Source organism: Suncus etruscus, chromosome 14 (genome assembly GCF_024139225.1).
Source record: "Suncus etruscus isolate mSunEtr1 chromosome 14, mSunEtr1.pri.cur, whole genome shotgun sequence".
Lineage (NCBI taxonomy): Eukaryota > Metazoa > Chordata > Mammalia > Eulipotyphla > Soricidae > Suncus > Suncus etruscus.
This window is the reverse complement of record NC_064861.1, coordinates 84,216,406-84,236,103: the sequence shown is the minus strand read 5'-3', so window position 1 is coordinate 84,236,103 and position 19,698 is coordinate 84,216,406. Positions and strand designations below refer to the sequence as shown.

Sequence of the window (19,698 nt, the reverse complement as noted above, 5' to 3'; positions counted from 1 at the left end):
GAGTTAGTGGGACTAGCCCCCACCCCCATCACCAGAGTGCATGAACTCGGTTCATTGAGTCTCTCCTGCTTTCTGTTTATAGAAGTGATTTAAAATTTAAATGCAACAAAAGGACTAAAATTGAAAATACAGAGGCCAGAGCACAATTTGGAGGGCATTTTCCTTGCACGGTGCTAACCCGGGTTCTATCCCCGGCATCCATACGCTCCCTGGAGCCTGCCAAGAGTAATTTCTGAGCACAGAGCCAGGAGGAACCCTTGAGCACCTCCTGGTGTGGTAAAACACCCAGAGAAAGACAGTAAATTGGAGAAAAGTTTGAAGTGCTAGAGAGAAGTCAGAGAGCTCCCCCAGGTGTTTCCAGAATCTCAGCCTCTTGGGGGGCTGTGGGTGGTTTTGCTGTCCTTTTTCCTTTCAGCTTGCACATCCCCATCCTCTATAGAGAAGGGGAGACTTTAGTAACCTGAGTCTCTCAGTTTTGGGACTACACTGAGGAGAGCTGTGGGACAGGAGCTCGAGGGACCCTGTGACTGCACTTGGACTCCCAATTGTCAGCATCCTCCCCTCCACCCTATCTGATGGTAGGCCATACCAAACTATGCTCAGGGAACACTCCTGACAGACAGGAACTACCATATAGGATGCTGAAAATCAAACTTGGGTTGAACACATGCAAGGCAAATGCTCTATCCACTGTGCTGTTGCTAAGGCCCCAAGAATTCTTTATGAGAGAATGACTCTAAAACCTGTTCAAGAACCTTCTGTCTGTATTGACTTGAGGGATGGCAAAAATAAACGTTTCTTTTTTTTTGTCCCCCAATTCACAATACAGAGCAGACAAAGGGCCTGTGTTGAGGTGTATATGGGGTGCATTTACTGTACCTCCTCTTTCTATACAGTCAGTGTAAAGAACACAGCCTGTGGTAAGAATTGGGAAGCTTTATCTTTTCTTTTCTTTTTTTAAAATTTTTAATATATATATAAAAAATCCTTCACTAGTGCAATATTCCCATGACCAATATCCCAAGTGTCCTTCCTCCCCACCCCACACCGCCCTGAAATCTAGACAGACTTTCTACTTCCCTCATTCAGTCACATTTTGTTATGATATTTCTCAGTAATTATTTCTGTGACTGCGCTAAACGATCCCTGTCATGAGGTTCATGTCGGGAGCTGGACCCTCCAGCCCTCCTCTATTTTGTCTCTGAGAATAATTACACAAATGTTTTTCATTTTTCTGAAAACCCATATATAAGGGAGACCATTCTGTGTTTATCTCTCTCCCTCTGACTTATTTCACTCAGCATAATAGATTCCATATACATATGGGATATGTATATATATACATATAGGTATAGAAAAATTTCATGATGTCATCTCTTCTGATGGCTGCATAATATTCCATTGTGTATATGTACCATAGTTTCTTTAACCATTCATCTACTGAGGGGCCTCTAGGCTGTTGCCAGAATCTGGCTATTGTAAATAACCATGAATATGAATGCTATGAATATAGGTGTGAGAAAGGGATTTTTTATTGTATTTTGTGTTCATAGGATATATCCCTAGGAGTAGTATAGCTGAATCATATGGGAGCTCAAAAAATAAATGTTTTATTAAAACCATAGTTTTGTTAGGAAGCAAACTAAAAGCGTGTTATGTTTAAGCAACAATAATATCAACAATTGGAACCAAAGAGATAGTACAGTGGCTAGGGCACGTGCATGGTATGTGGTTCAATCCCAGGCACCCCATGACCTACAAACCCTCTTGTAAGGGCTGGAAATAACACAGCAAAAGGGTGTTTGCCTGGCAAGTGGCTGACCTGGTTTCAATAACCTGGCATTACCAGGTCCCCAGCCTGCCATGAGTCAAGTGATTCCTGAGTGCAGAGCCAGGGGCAACCTCTGAGGACCATCAGGTGTGACACAAGAAGCAAAGCAAAGCAAAACATAAAAAAAAACAAGTGGTTGCCAAGAGATCCTGGGTTGCGCTGTTTCTGCTTCTGCTGGGTGGCATGTCCTTTGGGGCTGAGCACTGGGTTCTTGGGCAAAAATGAACCCTTCTTCCTTCATTTGGAGAGGCCACAGTCTCTAAATTCCTGTTGAATGTGGGATAGGAATGAACAGCTCTGGCTATTGTTGATGGCTTCTTGGTTTCTTTTGGGGGGTACACATGTTTGTACTCAGGAAAACTGATGATGCTTGCCAGACACTGTATGCTGTAATATGGAGGATCTAACCCAGGTCACCTGTGTGCAATGTTATCGCCCTCAGATTGTATTATGCCCCCAGTCCTGGACACCCCAATTATAGAGGTCAGAATGCCCTGTGTTTCCATCTCAACATTTTTTTTTGTTTTTGGGCCAGTGATCAGGGGTTATTCCTAGCTGTCTGCTCAGAAATAGCTCCTGGCAATTATGGGGGACCATATGGGACACTGGGATTCGAACCAGCCACCTTAGGTCCTCGATTCGCTGCTTGCAAGGCAAACGCCTCTGTGCTATCTCTCCAGCCCCATAAACCAAATACCCTACCTGCTGTGCTATGGCTCAGGCCTCCACCTCAACATTTTGACATCTCAACAGGTTGTGGAGTTGCAGCCACACCTGGGCACAGAGTGGCACAGCTGACAGCAGGTGATACCTGTTCCTGCCCAGGAAGGCACCAAGTGGAACCTTATGGAATCTTCTAGAAGCCACCAAACTCCTTTACCTACACATACTCAAAACTAGCCCTGATGTGCCAGGGAGGCACCACCACACAGAAGGAAGGACTGGAGTCCTTTTGGAACTTTCTAGACCACCCCAATCTGTTTTCAAATACATACTCAAAACCATCCCTGCGGTGCCCAAATGGATCAAGCCGCTGTGGACAGGACAGGGCAGAGATGAAAAGTGGGCTTCCTGCTGCAAGGTAGGTGTTCGGTCCAGGGAGTTTGCTGCTCCCCTCTCACATAGGCTGTGGGGACTGAATCCCAAGAACAGAAAGGAAAGCAAAGATAGGCAGAAGCATTTGCAGTGTTCTGCAGAGAACGCACCTCAACAACAAAGACATTGATCCTTTGAAAATGAATTCATTAGAATCACTAGATTTACAAACTTAGACCTTTTCCTGCCTCTCCACCTACTCCTGCACCATGTTCCCTTCCCAAGAAGAAACTTGTCTCACTACTGTACAGATAAGTCTGAGTCTTGGCTTGTGGGACAGAATTTGCAACCCCTCACTCTCAGGGTCACTCTCAGGACATCCCCTGCCCGTCTCCACAGTCACAGTCCTCAGTGGACTATTCTGAGAAAGTGAAGTAAATTCTCAGGTCTCTTCATTTCCTCTTGCTTCTGACCTTTCACTGCATTGGGTCACCTTCTGACCACTGTTGAGGGGATAACAACCGAGGGGAACAGATGCTGGTCCAGACTGTCCAAGTCATTGTCCCCAGGGATGTTATAGTTTTGCATGAACTCTTTGAGGTCCTGGAAGATGGATTCCCATGGGACTGATAGCAAATCCATAAAACCTCTGTAGTCGAAGGGGTCCCTTGGCTCAGCATGCAGGGCTGGGCTCCACACAGCGTCAGCTGCCATTCTCGGGGACTCCCCAACCTCTGCCAAGGGTGCGCCCAGGTTCGAGGGTCTGCATGTGCTGAAGCACTGGGTCCAGGAATCAGGGAGTCTTTGGGAGGGTAGGAATCACCCTCGATCCCTGTATTCAGCTTGGGTTCTGGGAAACTCCTTCCCTCTGCTTTAATTCTGTTCCTTTTCGTTTGCTTGTTGTTGAACCAAACCTGGGGAGAAACAGTGAGAGGTCAATAAGGGATTCCAAAGCAAAGGGCCCTTCTCTGCGCTGGTCCTGTCTCAGACTCATCTCAACTAGCTTCTAGAGACAAAAGAGAGGTGCAGGGGGTCAGGGGCTTGGGCTGAGGTGGTTCAAACCCAGCACCTACCTACTGTCCCCGTCCCAGCTTGGAGTGATCAGGAACTCTGCTGCATGTGTAAAAGAAAATGAAATGAAATAAAATATAAAATAAAATTAATTATAAAAGCAAGGCCCATAGAACCCTGCTTCTTTCCTTTCCTTTCCTTTCCACTGTCCCTATGCTAAGGCCTCCCTCTGCACAGACCCATTCACACACACACAACTCGGAGACACACTGGCATGATCCCTACCCCAGGCTTCAGGGGTCCAGTGAAACATGAAACAAGGCACAATGTACAGTCCACATGCTAATCAGACACCACCAGGTCCACATTCCCACCAAGGGCGGTCCCTGAGCACACTACCAGGAGCAATTCCTGAGCACTGCAGAGTGTGACCTCAATTCGAAGAAGGGTAAAATGAAAGAGGAATGAAAGGACCCAGGACTCTGATTCCCTTTTTCAGAATAGGCCAAGATGTGGGTGAAGCTCATTCAAACTAACACTCAAGAGAGAACAAAATAGAAAATCAAAAAGAAATTTAAAAATTAGGGGCAGGAGAGATAGAACAGCGGTGTTTGCCTTGCAAGCAGCCGATATAAGACCTAAGGTGGTTGGTTCGAATCCCGGTGTCCCATATGGTCCCCTGTGCTGCCAGAAGATATTTCTGAGCAGATAGCCAGGAGTAAACCCTGAGCACAGCCGGGTGTGGCCCAAAAATAAAAAAAAAACAATGTCTCCCTGACCTGACAAGCAGAAAACTCTGCAGGCTTGTGTTCTAACATAAATGGTATACTTATGGGGGAGGAGTGCCCCGGACTGGGGGTACAGTGGGGAAACGCATAGACACTTACCTAAACCAAATGCTCATACAGTTGAGTCTCAGATGCCACATTCTGGATGTCAACAGAAGGTAGCTGAACCCAAGAGAGCAGATACTGGCCAGATTGTCCCCATCATCACCATCCCCATGGATGAAATAGTTTGCAGAAACTCTTTGAGGTCCTAGGTGATAGTTCATGCGACATTTCAGGTTATGAGATAAGAAAGAGTGTAACTGTCACAAAGAACAAGAATAGCAGTGCTGGCATGGATGCAGGAAAAAGGGACACTCATTCGCTGCTGGTGGGAATGTTGACTGGTCCAGACTCTTAGGAAAACAATATGGATATTCCTCAAAAAAATAAAAATTGAGCTTTCATATGACCCAGCAATACCCCTCCTAAGAATATGCCTAGGAACCCAAAAACACCATGCAGAAAGCCCGCTGCATTCCTATGTTAGTCACAGGACTATTTACAATAACCAGAATCTGCAAACAACCCAAGTGCCTGAGAACAGAAGAGTGGCTAAAGAAACCATGGTACATCTACACAATGGAATACTATGCAGCTGTTAGGAAAAGGGAAGTCATGAAATCTGTTTATACATGGATGGATATGGAGATTATAAGGTGGAGAAATGAGTCAGAGGGAAAGGGATAGACAAAGAAAATCTCACTCATTCGTGGGACATAAGAAAGATAAAAGACAGTATGCTAAGAATATCCAGAAACAATAGAGATGAGGGCATGGAGGGCCAGTCCATGGTAGGAATCTTTTCACAAGTCACTCTGGACAACAACATGGTGCTAAAAGAGGATAGAGTGATATGCATGGTACACAATCTTTCATTAACAGTAGTGCAAACCACAGTGTCAAAAAGGGGGGATAAAAGATAGAGAAAGAGAGAGAGAAGTAAAATGTCTGCCATGAGACAGGCAGGGGGAGGGTGGGAAGAAACTGGGGACACTGTTGGCAAGGAATGTGTATACACTAGTGAAGGGTGGTGTACATTGTATGCTTGAAACTCAAGAAAAATTTTGTAAGCACAGTGCTTAAATAAAGTAAATATTATTTTAAAAAGTCAAAGGAAGAAATAAAAGACCATAGCTGGGGCCAGAGAGATAACACAGTAGGGAGGGCATTTGCCTTGCACGCATCCCAGGTTCAACCTGGGGTCAACCATATTCCATATGGTCCTCCAAGCACTGTCAGGGATAATTTCTCAGTGCAGACACAGAAATAACCCCTGATTACTGCTGGGTGTGGCCCCAAACATATAAACAAATAAAATAAACAAAACAGTAAGGGAGGAGGACAGAAAGATAGCCAGAAGGGTAGGGCATTTGCCTTGCACCTGGCTGCCCTGGGTTTGATACCCAGCAACCCACATGATCTCATGAGCAATGCCAAGGTAACCCCTGAGCACTGCCTGGTGTGAGCTCAAAATAAAAACAAACAACAGCAACAACAAAACAACCTGTAAGAGGTGGAGGTGGAGAGATGGGAAAATATATAGATAGCTCCTATATGGTCCCTTGAGCCTCATCAGGAGTGATCAGTAAGTGCAGAGCCAGGCATAATTCTGAACATAGCTTGGAGTGATAGCACAGCAGTAAGGTGTTCGTTCTGCATGTAGACTACCCTGGACCTGAGTTCCATCCCTGGCACCATCTGGGTGCAAGGAGCAATTTCTGAGCTCTGAGCCAAGAGTAATCCCTGAGGACTGCCAGGTATGTCCCAGAAAACAAAAACACAGCAAAAAAGGGCTATCTCAGGGCGAGAGAGAGAGAGAGAGAGAGAGAGAGAGAGAGAGAGAGAGAGAGAGAGAGAGAGAGAGAACAGAGGGCAGGTAGCTTGCCCATATTCAATCCCAGCATCCCATTGACTCCGAGAAAATATATCCTCATTGGGGGAGGGCAGGTTCATGATTGGGAGGCTGAGTACAACCACAGGGTACCTCTAGCCCCCATCCCAGGGTTCCCCTTAATTTAGTCCCAAAATTGAGAGACTCAGGTTACCAAAGTCTTTCTTTCTCTAAAGAGGATGGAGATGTGGAAGCTGAGAGGGCACAGGACTAGATAAACATTCATAGCCCCCAACCCAAAAAAAAACCTCTGGAAACACCCGGGGGAGATTCCTGACTTCTCCTTAGCACTTCACACACTTCTCAGCTTTACTTTCTTTTTCTTGGTGTTTGAGCCACACCAGGCGGTGCTCAGGGGTTCCTTCTGGCTCTGTGCTCAAAATTAATCCTGGCAGGGGCCGGAGTGATGGCGCAAGCAGTGGGGCGTTTGCCTTGCACGCAGCCAAACTAGGATGGACTGTGGTTCTATCCCCGGCTTCCCATATGGCCCCCAAGCCAGGATTGATTCCTGAGCACATAGCCAGGAGTAAACCCGGAGCATCACGAGGTGTGGCCCAAACAACAACAACAATAACAACAAATCCGAAACAAAACAAAAAATCCTGGCAGGCTCAGGGGACCATATGGGATATTGGGGCTAGAACCTGGGTAAGCAATGTGCAAGGAAAATGCCCTCCCTGCTGTGCTCTGGCCCCTCTACTTCCAACTTTAGTCTTTATTTCCATTTAAATTTTAAGTCACTTCAGTAATGAGAGAACAAGAGAGGCTCAATGAACTGAGTTCAGGCACTCAGAGGATGTCTGGTCCCACCCACTCCCTTGAGCACAACACTGACCCAGGCACGCCCACTCTAAAAAGAAAACATAAAGCCTAAACGAAATTCAGAAAGAGGGTCCCGAAAGATAGCACAGTGGTAGGGTGTTTGCCTTGCATGTGGACGATCCAGGATGTACCTGGGTTCAATTCCCGACAACCCATATGGTCCCCCGAGCCTGCCAGGAGCTATTTCAGAGCTCAGAGCCAGGAGTAACCCCCCGAGTACCTCATGAAGGTAGGGTGTTTGCCTTGCATGCAGAAGGTCGGTGGTTCGAATTCCAGCATCCCATATGGTCCCCTGAGCTGGCCTGGATCGATTTCTGAGCATAGAGCCAGGAGTAACCCCTGAGTGCTGCTGGGTGTGACCTCCCCCCCCCCAAAAAAAAAAAGAAAGGAAGGAAGGAGAAAGAAGAAAATCAAAAAGAAGAAAAGAGAGAAGAAGAAGAAAGAAAGAAAGAAAGAAAGAAAGAAAGAAGAAAGAAAGAAAGAAAGAAGAGAAAGAAAGAAAGAAAAGAAAAGAAGAAAGAAAGAAAGAAAAAGAGAGAAAGAAAGAAGAAGAAGAAAGAAAGAAAGAAAGAAAGAAAGAAGAAAGAAAGAGAGAGAGAGAGAAGAGAAGAAAGAAAGAAGAAAGAAAGAGAAGAGAAAGAAAGAAAGAGAAAGAAAGAAGAAAGAAAGAAAGAAAGAAAAGAAAGAAAGAAAAGAAAGAAAGAAAGAAAGAAAGAAAGAAAAGAAAGAAAGAAAAGAAAGAAAGAAAGAAAGAAAGAAAGAAAGAAAGAAAGAAAGAGAAAGAAAGAAAGAAGAAGAAAAGAAAGAAAGAAAGAAAGAAAAAGAAAGAAAGAAGGGCTACCACAGTGGGAGGGGTCTTGCCTTGTACCTGACACAGATTCCATCCCTGGCATCCCATAGGGTCTCCTGAGCACCTCACTTAGAAGTAAAGAATAAACAGATCTCTCATTTTATTTTTTATTTCTTTTGGACCATATCCAGTGATGTTCTGGGTTTAATTTTGCTAAACACAAGAATTAAACCCTGTGCTGCCAGGGGACTGTATGGAATGCTGGGATTGAACCTGGGCAAGCTACCTGCCCTCTGTTTTTTCTCTCCAGCCCTGACATAGCCCTTTTGTGTGAGTGTTTTGTTTTTTTTTCTGGGACACACCTGGCAGTGCTCAGGAATTACTCCTGGCTGAGAGCTCAGCAATCACTCCTGGCATGGTAGGGGACCATATGGGTTGCCAGGGATAGAACTCAGATCTGGGGTCGTCCACGTGCAAGGCAAATGCCATACTGCTGTGCTATCACTCTGGCCCTGAGAGAACCTCTTTTTGTCTTTCTCACTCTCATTTATTTTGCTTAACCTGATCCCTGCTGATTCTTTCTAATTTTTAGAAAACTGAAATTTAACTCTTTGGATCAATTTCTGTGGGTGCTCCAGGCTTATTGCTTTGACCCCACATAAATGTTTTTGTTTGTTTGTTAGTTTTGGGGCCAACACCCAAAGAGCTCAGGGTTTCCTCCTGGCTTTGTGCTCATAAATCGCAACTGGCAGGCTCGAGGGACCATATGAGATGCTGGGGATCAAACATTGGTCCAACCCAGGTCATGCAAGACAAACTCAATACTGCTGTGCTTTCAACTGGCCCCAAATTCACATTTGGTTGTTCGGGGTTTTTCTTTGTTTGTTTTGTTCACACCCAGCAGAACTCAGATTTTTTTCCTGGCTCTGTTCTCAGAAAGTTTCTGGCAGGTTCCGGGAACCACATGGGCTGCCAGGAATTGAACCCAGGTCAGTCCAGGGTTTGAGTGCAAAGCAAATGCTCTACTTGCTGTGCTATCACTTTTTCTTCCACATATATCTTTTATTGTTCATAATCATTCTTCTTCCCGAAAGATTCAGCACAGTTGAGGACAGAGTGAATTGGGCAAGTAAAATCTTGGTCTCACCAACCTCGTAAAGTCTAAAGAGTCATTTAAATTAAATACTAATTTAGGGGGGCCGGAGAGATAGCATGGAGATAAAGCGTTTGCCTTTGCATGCAGAAGGACGTTTGTTCAAATCCCGGCATCCCATATGGTCCCCTGAGCCTGCTAGGAGCGATTTCTGAGCATAGAGTCAGTAGTAACCCCTGAGCGCTGCCGGGTGTGACCCCCCAAAAATACTAATTTAGGTTGAAGTAAATTAAATTTATATTGTATGTTGTATTTATGAATTAGTGGATGGAAAACTTGGGAGTGGGTGAATGGAGTATGTGTAGTTGTGGGTGTTGGATATTTAATGCAGAAATTATCAATATTCTGAATAATGGGATCACAGCATTATCATAAATTATTTTAAGTGGAAAAGTATTAAAAATCAGGGTATGGGATGGGGAGGAGGGAGATTTGGTACATTGGTGGTGGAAATGTTGCACTGGGGAAGGGGGTGCTCTTTATATGACTGAAATCATGCAACTACAATCATATTCATAATCACAGTGTTTAAATAAAGATAATTATAAAAGAAATCAGGGTATGTAGAGAACTCTGAGGTAAAGAAAGAGTTGAGATAAGAGTCAAGAAAGGCCTGAGCATCTGCTTCTAGGCTGCTGAGCCTGTTCTGGGGCACATCAAGCCGCCATGATTCCCACACGATGAGCTCTCAGACCATTGGATTATCCTCCCCTCTGACCCTCTTCTTCCCAGGAGCTTCCTGTGTCTAACCATCTTCTGGTTGGTTGGGTCTGATGCATATTTGGTTTTTGACCTTCACCCGGGTCTGCATGAATAAACCCTGACTTTGTGAAATGGGAAGAAACCCAATGGTATTTGGGGATCACTTGTGTTAGGGAAGAAAACAGAAGTCCCTGCAGCTGTGCTAAGTATCCTCCACTCTCACAAGGAACACTCATCTCACAGAATCTTAAGGTTGGGTGCCCTGAACGGTTATAGGCAATATTTGTGTACTCGGGTACTGGGAGTGGGGGCAGGGACACACTTGAGTGACAACCTTAGGGGTGCTCAGGGGTCATGGAATGCCCTGTTCGAGTAGGGCCCATGTTCTGGCATGCTGCAGCCTTGCCCTCTGAGAAGTCTCCTCTCCCGGCACCATCCTGCTCCCTGTTCTGTCTCCTGAGCAGGCTTTGATGTCGATTCTATTGACTTCTGTGAGTGATGCATGAAGAATTAGCACTAACCGGGATCCTGCCAGTGTGTTTTATGTTTATTTGGTTTTTGGCCACCCTCATGATATGGAAGTTTAACCCAGGGCCCTGTGCTCTGGAAACACGCAGAGAACCACATGCATTGAAAGGCTCAAACCGGGGTCAGCAGCATGTAAGGGCCATGCCCTTTCCAGGGACTTCTTCCCGGAACTTCTTCCAGTGGAAGTTCCAGACAGAAAGTTGCAGGTGCGATTGGGGCCCGAAGGGAAGGGCCTTGCCTGCTGCTTAATTAGGGTGGGTCCTATGGGGGGCCCTAGGGGGTGTGGCCAGCATTGGGTTTCCTATATATTTGGCCTTGGTGCCCACTCTAGTAACAGACTTCACTCTGCAGCTCACAGAGCACAGCAACTCTGCAAGTCTAGTCCTTTCTAGAAGCTACTATGGCAGGTAAGTTGGAAACTGGGTGAAATGCAGTAGAGTTTGGGGATGACTTGGATGATTCAAAGCAAGAATGGGAAGCTTTGAGGTGGCTGTAGAGATTGTCAGCCCCTGAGGTGTTCAAGCTTTGCAGTAAATCTCAGTCATGGAGCCTCGGACCCTTTAATGGTGGCCCCCCCACTTGCATTTCGATTTTAGTTGGGCCTTTCTCTGACCATGGTTCCCTGTGCTCTCTTCCCTTTTCTCTCTTTTCTCCTTGTAAGGAATCTTTGTCTAGGAAAATCAGAAGGAATAAGTTTTTCTGTTACTCCACACTGTCCTTTATTGTCTTAAATATCTAATATTTTTTTGTTTTGTTTTTGGGCTACACCCTGTGACACTCAGGGTTTACTCCTGGCTATGTATGCAGAAATGGCTCCTGACTTGGGGGACCATATGTGATGCCTGGGGATCGAACTGCAATCCATCATAGGCTAGCTTGGGCAAGGCAGATGCCTTACCATTGGCGCCACTGCTCTATCCCCTAAATTTCAAACTTTTTAAGCAAGGGATACAATATATAGAGCTCAGGGTTTTATTTCTATCTCTGTGCTCATGGTCACCTGGTTGGTTTTTTGGTCCCTTAAATGGTGCTAGAGATTTCTCCAGTGATAATACTCAACTCATTAAAGTTTCATACAGAGACACTGTCATGTAAGGCAGTGTCTGTCTAGTTCTCTAGCCTATGCACTGTGGGGGCTGCTGTGAGATTCCTCCAAATATAAGTGAAGGCTCTTAGGGCAGTGCAAAGTGGAAATGTGTGAATGTCAATGACTAACATGTTTTTTTTCCTTGATATCTGGGAATTTATTTTCTTTGGGGAGGATTGGAGGGACACACCATGCCATTGTCAGGATTATTCCTGGTTGTGACCTCTGTGATCACTTTGCCTGGGTCTTGAGACCAAATGTGGTGCCAGGAGTTGAACCCGGGTCAACCTGTGCAGGGCAACCACTCTCTCTGCTGTAATATTTCTCTAACACCGAAAGTTGATTTTGAACCATTTTCTTATCCTCAACTTCCCTTTCATTTTTACTGCAGAAAAGAAGAAACACACTCGCAAGCCACGAACTCAGTTCTCCCCGGAACAGCTGAGGGTGCTCAGGGACGTCTCCCAGAGGACCCTGAGCCCGAGCTGGGACACCATCCAGAATGTGGCATCTGAGACTCAACTGAAAGAGTATGTGGTTCAGGTAAGTGTCTGTGGTATTTCCCCGAAGCACCCAAGAGAGGAGACAGGAGACAGAAACTGCAGAGAGAAGGGCCCTTCCCTTGAAACCCCTTATTGACCTATCGCTGTCTCTCCCCAGGTTTGGTTCAAGAACCAGAGAGCCAAGAGGAAGAGAATGGAGGCAGATGGAAGGACTTTTCCAATGCCCAAGCGTCGGTTAGGGAGCCCGAAGAAGCCTCACACTCCTGAAGACTCCCTGACTTCTGCACCTAGTGCTCTCAGCACCAGCAGCCCCTTGGGCCTGGGAGTATCCCTGCCACAGGCTGGGGAGCTCCCAAGTGGAGCAGATGTGCGGAGCCCATCCCTGCATGCTGAGCCAAGGAACACCTTTGACTACAGAGGTTATATGGATTTGCTGGCGGCTCCTTGGGAATCCATTGTCCAGGACCTCAAAGAGTTTCTCCAAAACTATTGCATCCCTGGAGACAATGACAGGAACAATCTGGACAGTATCTGCTCCCCTCAGGTTCTGCTCCCCTCGGTTGACACCCGGGATATGGCATCTGAAACTCAACTGGATGAGGATGTGGTTCAGGTAAGCATCTATGGTGTTTCCCCACAGCACCCCAATTCCAGAGCACCTCCTTCCCATATGTATTCTATTCATGGTAAAACACCAATCGCAGAGTTTTCTGCTTGTCAGGTCAGGGCAAAATTATTCTTTATAATTCCTTTTTCCATTTTTATTTTTTTTTCACGAGCATTAGTTTGATTGAGCTACACCCATGTAGTGAATGAATTATTCTGAACAAGAGAATCAGAGTCCCAGTACCCTTCATTTCTCTTTCATTTCACCCTTCTCTGAGTTGCGGCCACACTCTGCAGTGCTCCTGGTTGTGTGCTCAGGAGCCACCCTTGGTGGAAATGTTGACCTTGATGGTGTCTGATTAGCATGGGATTGTATTTCGCCCTAGTTCATGTTTGATGGGAGCCTTGAAACCTGGGGCAGGGATCATGCCAGTGTGACTCTCAGTTGCTTATGTGAATGGGTCTGTGCAGAGGGAGGCCTTAGCATTGGGACAGTATAATTGACTCGAGGAAGGGGGAAAGAAACAGGGTTCTATGGCCCCTCTTTTATAATTTATTTTATTTAAATTTTATCTTATTTCATTTTATTTTACACATGCAGCAGAGCCCCTAATCACTCCAGGCCGGGATGGGGGCAGTAGGTAGAGCTGGGATGGAATCTCTTAGCATCCCAAGCACCTGACCCCATGCACAAGGTCTTTTGTTCTGAGACTAGTTGAGATGAATTCGAGACAGGACCTGCTCAGAGAGGGGCCCTTGGCTTTGGAAATCCTTATTGACCTCTCACTATCTCTCCCCAGGTTTCCTTCAAGAACCAGCAAGCCAAAAGAAAGATAATTGAGGCAGAGGAGAAGAGTTTTTCAGCACCCAAGCAGAGTGCCGGGCGTGAGTGGGATCCCTCCTCTCCCGAAGACTCCCTGACTCCTGCACCCAGTGCTCTCAACACATGCAGCACCTTGAACCTGGGAGCATCCCTGGAAGAGGGTGGGGAGTCCCCTAGAGGGGCACCTGTCTCTGTGTCAAGCCCAGCCCTGCATGCTGTGCAAAGGAACCCCTCAGAATACAGAGGTTTTATGGATTTGCTGGAGGCCCCATATGAAACCATCCTCCAGGACCTCAAAGATTATTTCTAGAACTCTCATGTCCCTGAAGACAATGACTGGGACCGCCTGGACCAGTATCTGCTCCCTTCTTGTTCTGCTCCCCTCGGTTGACATCACCTCAGGGTGAGCCCTGAGCACAGGAGTAGGAGTCATTTCTGAGCACTGCAGAGGGAGCCTCAATGCAGAGAAAGCTCAAAAGCAAGAGAGAAATGAAGGGAACTGAGACTGTTGCTTTTTCTCAGAAGACTAGTCCACTGAAGACTGTGACTGTGGGGCAGGGAGGGATGATGGACACCGCAGAACCCCGAAGGTTGAGGTGCTATATCCTGCGCCACAAGCCAAGACTTGGACCCACTTGCCCGGTGATGACACTAGAACCTTCTTCTGTGGGAGGGGACATGGTGCAGAGTTGGGTGGCATCGATAGGTGGGAATCTGGTACAAACGTATCAATCTAGTGATTTTAATAAATTGATTTTTCAAATGATCAATGCCTTTGTCATTGTGGTGCATCTCTCTGAGGGACTCTGCACATGCTCCTGTCTATCTTTGCTGAGGGTTCCAGCCCCACAGAACCATGGCGGAGGGGAGAGAGAATCTCTGTGCTGAGCATCTGCACTACAGCAGGAGGTCCTGGTTCATCCCAGCCCTATTCTTTCCACAGTGGCTAGATCATTTGGGACACATCAGGGATGGTATTGAAGATGTATAGACAAAGGGGGGAGGTTCTAGAAGGTTCCATAAGGTATGGAGTCCTTCCTCTGCGGTACATCCCTGTGCAGGAAAAGGTGTCACCTATTGTCATTTGTGCCACTCTGGTGCATCTGTGACTTCACAAACTCTGTTCAGAGATGCCAAAAGGCTGAGGTGGATAGAAGCATTCTGAGCTCCACAATCAGGGTGTCCAGGGCTGAGGACATAGTACAGCCTGATGGTGATTGCCTTGCACACAGGTGACCTGGGTTGGATCCCCACATCACATCACGTAGAGTCCCCCAGGCACCATCAAGAGTGCAGGTATAGCCCCCAAAGGAAACTGAGAAGCCAACAATAATAGCCAATAACCTATTATAATAAATTCCTATCCCACCCAGTGGACAAGGATTTCGAGACTGCCCTTTCCAAATTAAGGAATAAGGGCTTTATCTGGTTACCAGAACCTCAGGGCTCAGCTCTGAAGAAAATGCCACCCAGCTGAAGCAGAAACAGCTCCACGCAGGAACTCTTGGCAACCAATCAGTTTTACTTTTTTTTTTGGTGGTGTTGTTTGGTTTTTCTTGCTTTGGGGGGTCACATCTGGTGGTCCTCAGTCCTCAGATACCCTGGCTTTGCACTCAGGAATCACTCCATACCTGGCAGGCTAGTGGACCATTTTAATGCCCGGAGATAAATGCTCGGTTCAGCCACTTGTAAGGCAAATGCCCTCCCCACTGTTATTTCCAGCCTTTACAAGAGGGTTTTTGGGCCACATCCGGAGATGCTCAGGGGTTACTCCTGGCTGTGTGCTCAGAAATAGCTCCTGGCAGGCACGGGGGACCATATGGGACACCGAGATTCGAACCAACCACCTTTGGTCCTGGATTGGCTGCTTGCAAGGCAAACGGCGCTGTGCTATCTCTTCGGGCCCTACAAGAGGGTTTTTAAGTTTGGTTTTTACTAGGATTTGATTTGTGGGGGGAATGGTTAGTGTCAGAGCATTTCCCAGCCTCTGTACTCAGGAATCACTCATGGCTGTATTCAGTGGACCACATGGGATGCCGGGGATTGAACTCTGGTCTTCAGCATACAATTTGAGCATCCTATCCACTGTATGATCTCTTGGCTCCAGTTGCTATTGTTATTTTTGTTGTTTTAAGCATGACATGCTTTGAGTTTGTTTTCTAATAAAACTATGATTTTAATGAAGAGGTGATTTTTGCCCTCAAGTCAATACAGCCAGAAGGTTCTTGAGCAGGGTTTAGGGTCAGTCTCTCATAAAGAATTCTTTTTTTTCTTTATTTAAACATCTTGATCACAAATATGATTGTTATTAGGTTTCAGTCATGTAAAGAACAGCCCCCCTTCACCAGTGCAACATTCCCACCACCAATGTTCCAAATCTCCCTCAATCCAACCCCACCCCAACCTGTACTCTAGAAAGGCTTTCCAGTTTCCTCATTCATTCACATGATTATGGTAGTTCTCTGTGTAGTTATTTCTATAACTGCACTCACCATTCTTTCTGGTGAGCTTCATGAAGTGAGCTGGAAGTTCCAGCCCTCCTCTCATTGTCTCTGAGGATTGTTGCAAAAATGACTTTTATTTTTCTTAAAACCCATAGATGAGTGAGACTATTCTGCGTCTCTCTCTCCCTCTGACTTATTTCACTCAGCATGATAGATTCCATAAACATCCATGTATAGGAAAATTTCATGACTTCATCTCTCTGACAGTTGCATAATATTCCATTGTGTATATGTACCACAGTTTCTTTTTTTTTTTTTTCGGGCCACACCCGTTTGATGCTCAGGGGCTACTCCTGGCTAAGCACTCAGAAATTGACCCTGGCTTGGGAGGACCATATGGGACGCCGGAGGATCGAACCACGGTCCTTCCTTGGCTAGTGCTTGCAAGGCAGACACCTTACCTCTAGTGCCACCTCGCCGGCTCCATACCACAGTTTCTTTAGCCATTCGTCTGTTGAAGGGCATCTTGGTTGTTTCCAGAGCCTGGCTTGTGAATAGTGCTAAAATAAATATAGGTGTGAGGAAGGGGTTTTTGTATTGTATTCTTGTGTTCTTCGGGTATATCCCTAGGAGTGGAATAACTGGGTCGAATGGGAGCTCAATTTCCAGATTTTGGAGGAATCTCCACATCGTTTTCTATAGAGGTTGGACTCGTAAAGAATTCTTGGGGCCAACAGTATAGTGCAAAGGGTGTTTGCCTTGCATGTGCTCAACCCAAGTTCTATTCTCAGCATACTATGTAGTACTTTGTTTGGTTTTTGTTTTTGTTTGGTTTTGGGTCCCACCTGGTCGTGCTCAGGAGTTCCTTCTGGCTCTGTGCTCAGAAATTGCCCCTGGCAGGCACAGGGGACCATATGGGATGCCGGGAATTGAACCAGGGTCCATCTTGGATCGGCTGTGTGCAAGGCAAATGCCTTACCACTGTGCTATCTCTCTGGCCCCACTATATGGTACTTTGAAGCTGCCGGAAGTGTTCCCTTAGCTCAGAGCCAGTAGCAGTTCCTGATCATAGTTCAGTATGGCCTCCCTTCAGAAGGGTATGGGGGGGAGCACGCTGACAATTGGAAGGCGGTGTGTAAAGTCTCCCCTTCTCTAAAGAGAATGGGGATGTGGAAGCTGAGAATGCACAGGACTAGAGAATCACCCACAGCCCCCCAATGAGCTAAGATTCTGGAAACAATGAGGGGAGCTCTCTGACCCCTCCCTAACACTTCAAACACTTCTCAGCTTTACTTTCTTCCTTTTGTAAAAACAAATATTTATTGACTGATTGGTTTTTGACCCACACCCAAGAGCACTCAGTGGACGCTCTTGCCTCTACACTCAGAAATTGCCCCTAGCAAGCTGGGGGACCATATGGGATGTTGGGAATTGAACCAGGTCCCTCCCTAGGTCAGTGACATGCAAGGCAAATGCCCCACCACTGTGCCATCTCCTCAGCCCCTCAGTTCTACTTTCATTCACTTGGTGTTTGAGCCAGACCAGGTGGTGCTCTTCTGGATTTGTGCTCAAAATTACACCTGGCAGTCTCAAGGGAGCATATAGGATGCTGGCGATAGAACTGGGTCAGCAACATGCAAGGAAAATTCTTCCCTGCTGTGCTCTGGCTCCCATATTTTCAATTTAATCTTTTTGTTCCATTCAAAATTTTTTTGATTTTTGGATTTTGGGTCACACCTGGCAGAGCTCAGGTGTTACTCCTGGCTCCACCCTCAGAAATTGCTCCTGGCAAGCTCGGGAGACCATCTGGGATGCCGGGATTTGAACCAATGACCATTTGCATGAAAGGCAAATGCCTTACCTCCATGCTATCTCTCCTGCCCTGTTCCATTCAATTTTTTTTTTTTACATTTTTTTTTTTTTGTGGTTTTTGGGTCACACACGGCAGTGCTCAGGGGTTATTCCTGGCTCCATGCTCAGAAATTGCTCCTGGCAGGCACGGGGGACCATATGGGACGCTGGGATTCGAACCGATGACCTTCTGCATGAAAGGCAAACGCCTTACCTCCATGCTATCTCTCCAGCCCTGTTCCATTCAATTTTTAAGTCACTTCTGTCATGAGAGAACAGGAGAGGCTTATTGAACTGATTTCAGGCACTCAGATGGGGCCTGGTCCCACCCACTCCCTTGAGCACAGCACTGAACCAGGCATGCCCTGTTCACAAAAGAATATATAAAGCCTATACGAAATTCAGAACTCTTAGTTCTGAACACAGAATAAATCCTGTGCTGCTGGGGGAACTCTAATGGATGCTGGGACTGAACCTAGGAGAGCACCCTGCCTTCTGTTATCTCTCCAGCCCTGAGATAGCTTCTTCTTTGCATGTCATTTTTTGGGACTGGTGGGGGGACAAATCGCGTTGCTTATGGATTACTCCTTGGTTCAGAGCTCAAAAACCGCTTCAGGCAGGACTTGGAACCATATGCAATGCCATGGATGAAACTCGGGTCTGTCCTTGTGCAAAGCAAACGCCTTACTGCTGTGTTATCACTTGTCCCAACATAACCTCTTTTTCTCTTTCTCACTCTCATTAATTTGGCTTAACCTGATCCCTGCTGGTTCTTTCTAATTTGCAGAAAAATGATAGTTAATTTCTGGATCAGTTTCTATGGGTTCTCTAGGCTGATTGTTTTGACCCTACATAACTCTTTTTTTTATTTGTTTGTTTTGTTTTTTTGGCTACAACAGGAAGCCCTCAGGGTTTCCTCCTTGGTCTGTGCTCATAAATCACACCTGGCAGGCTCAGGGACCATACGGGATGCAGGGAATCAAACCCTGCTCCATCCCAGGTCATGCAAGGCAAGCTCAATACTGCTGGGTTATCAAGTGGCCCCAAAACACATTTGTTTGTTTGGGAATATTTTGTTTGTTTGTTTTAGTTTTTGTTTTGGTCACACCCAGTGACACTCTGGAGTTTGTCCTGGCTCTGTGCTCAGAAAGTTTCTGGCAGGATCCAGTAACCATGTGGGCTACAGGGAATTGAACCTGGGTCAGTCCAGGGTTCAAGTGCAAAGCAAATGCTCTACCTGCTGTGCTTTCACTCCCCCACCTCACATAAATCTTTTATTGTTAATAATCATTCTTCTTCCCGAAAGATTCAGCACAGTTGAAGACAGATTGAATTGGACCACTAAAATCTTGGCCTCACCAAGCTAGTACAATTTAAAGAGTAAATTAAATTGAATACGAACTTAAGTTGAAGTAATTTAAATGTATATCGTTTTTTGTATTTACGGGTTGGTGGGTGTAAAACTTGGGAGTGGGTGAGTGGAGTATGTGTAGTTGTGGGACAGCTGTAGGATATTAATGCAGGAAACATCAGTATAGTGAAAAATTGGGAAATCACAGTATTATTGTACATTTTTTAAGTGGAAAAGTATTAATAAATCAGAGCATGTAGAGAACTCTGAGGTAAAGTAGAAGTTGAGAGAAGAGGTAAGTCTAGATCTGAGAATCTGCTTTGATGCTGCTGGGCCTCTTCTGGGGCACATGAAGCCACCATGTTTTCCAAACAATGAACTCTCAAACCATTGGATTATCCTCCCACAGCCCCCTTCTTCCCAGAAGCTTCCTCTGTCTA

At 46.0% G+C, this 19,698-nt stretch overlaps 1 non-coding gene across 1 annotated transcript; it reads right to left on the bottom strand.

Annotated features, from left to right (window-relative positions):
* Positions 1 to 804: 804 nt before the first annotated feature.
* On the bottom strand, positions 805 to 937 carry LOC126029388 (small nucleolar RNA SNORA51). The gene has a single exon (XR_007502999.1). It is a non-coding gene; the product is annotated as a small nucleolar RNA SNORA51 (small nucleolar RNA).
* Between the last annotated feature and the right edge of the window lie 18,761 nt (positions 938 to 19,698).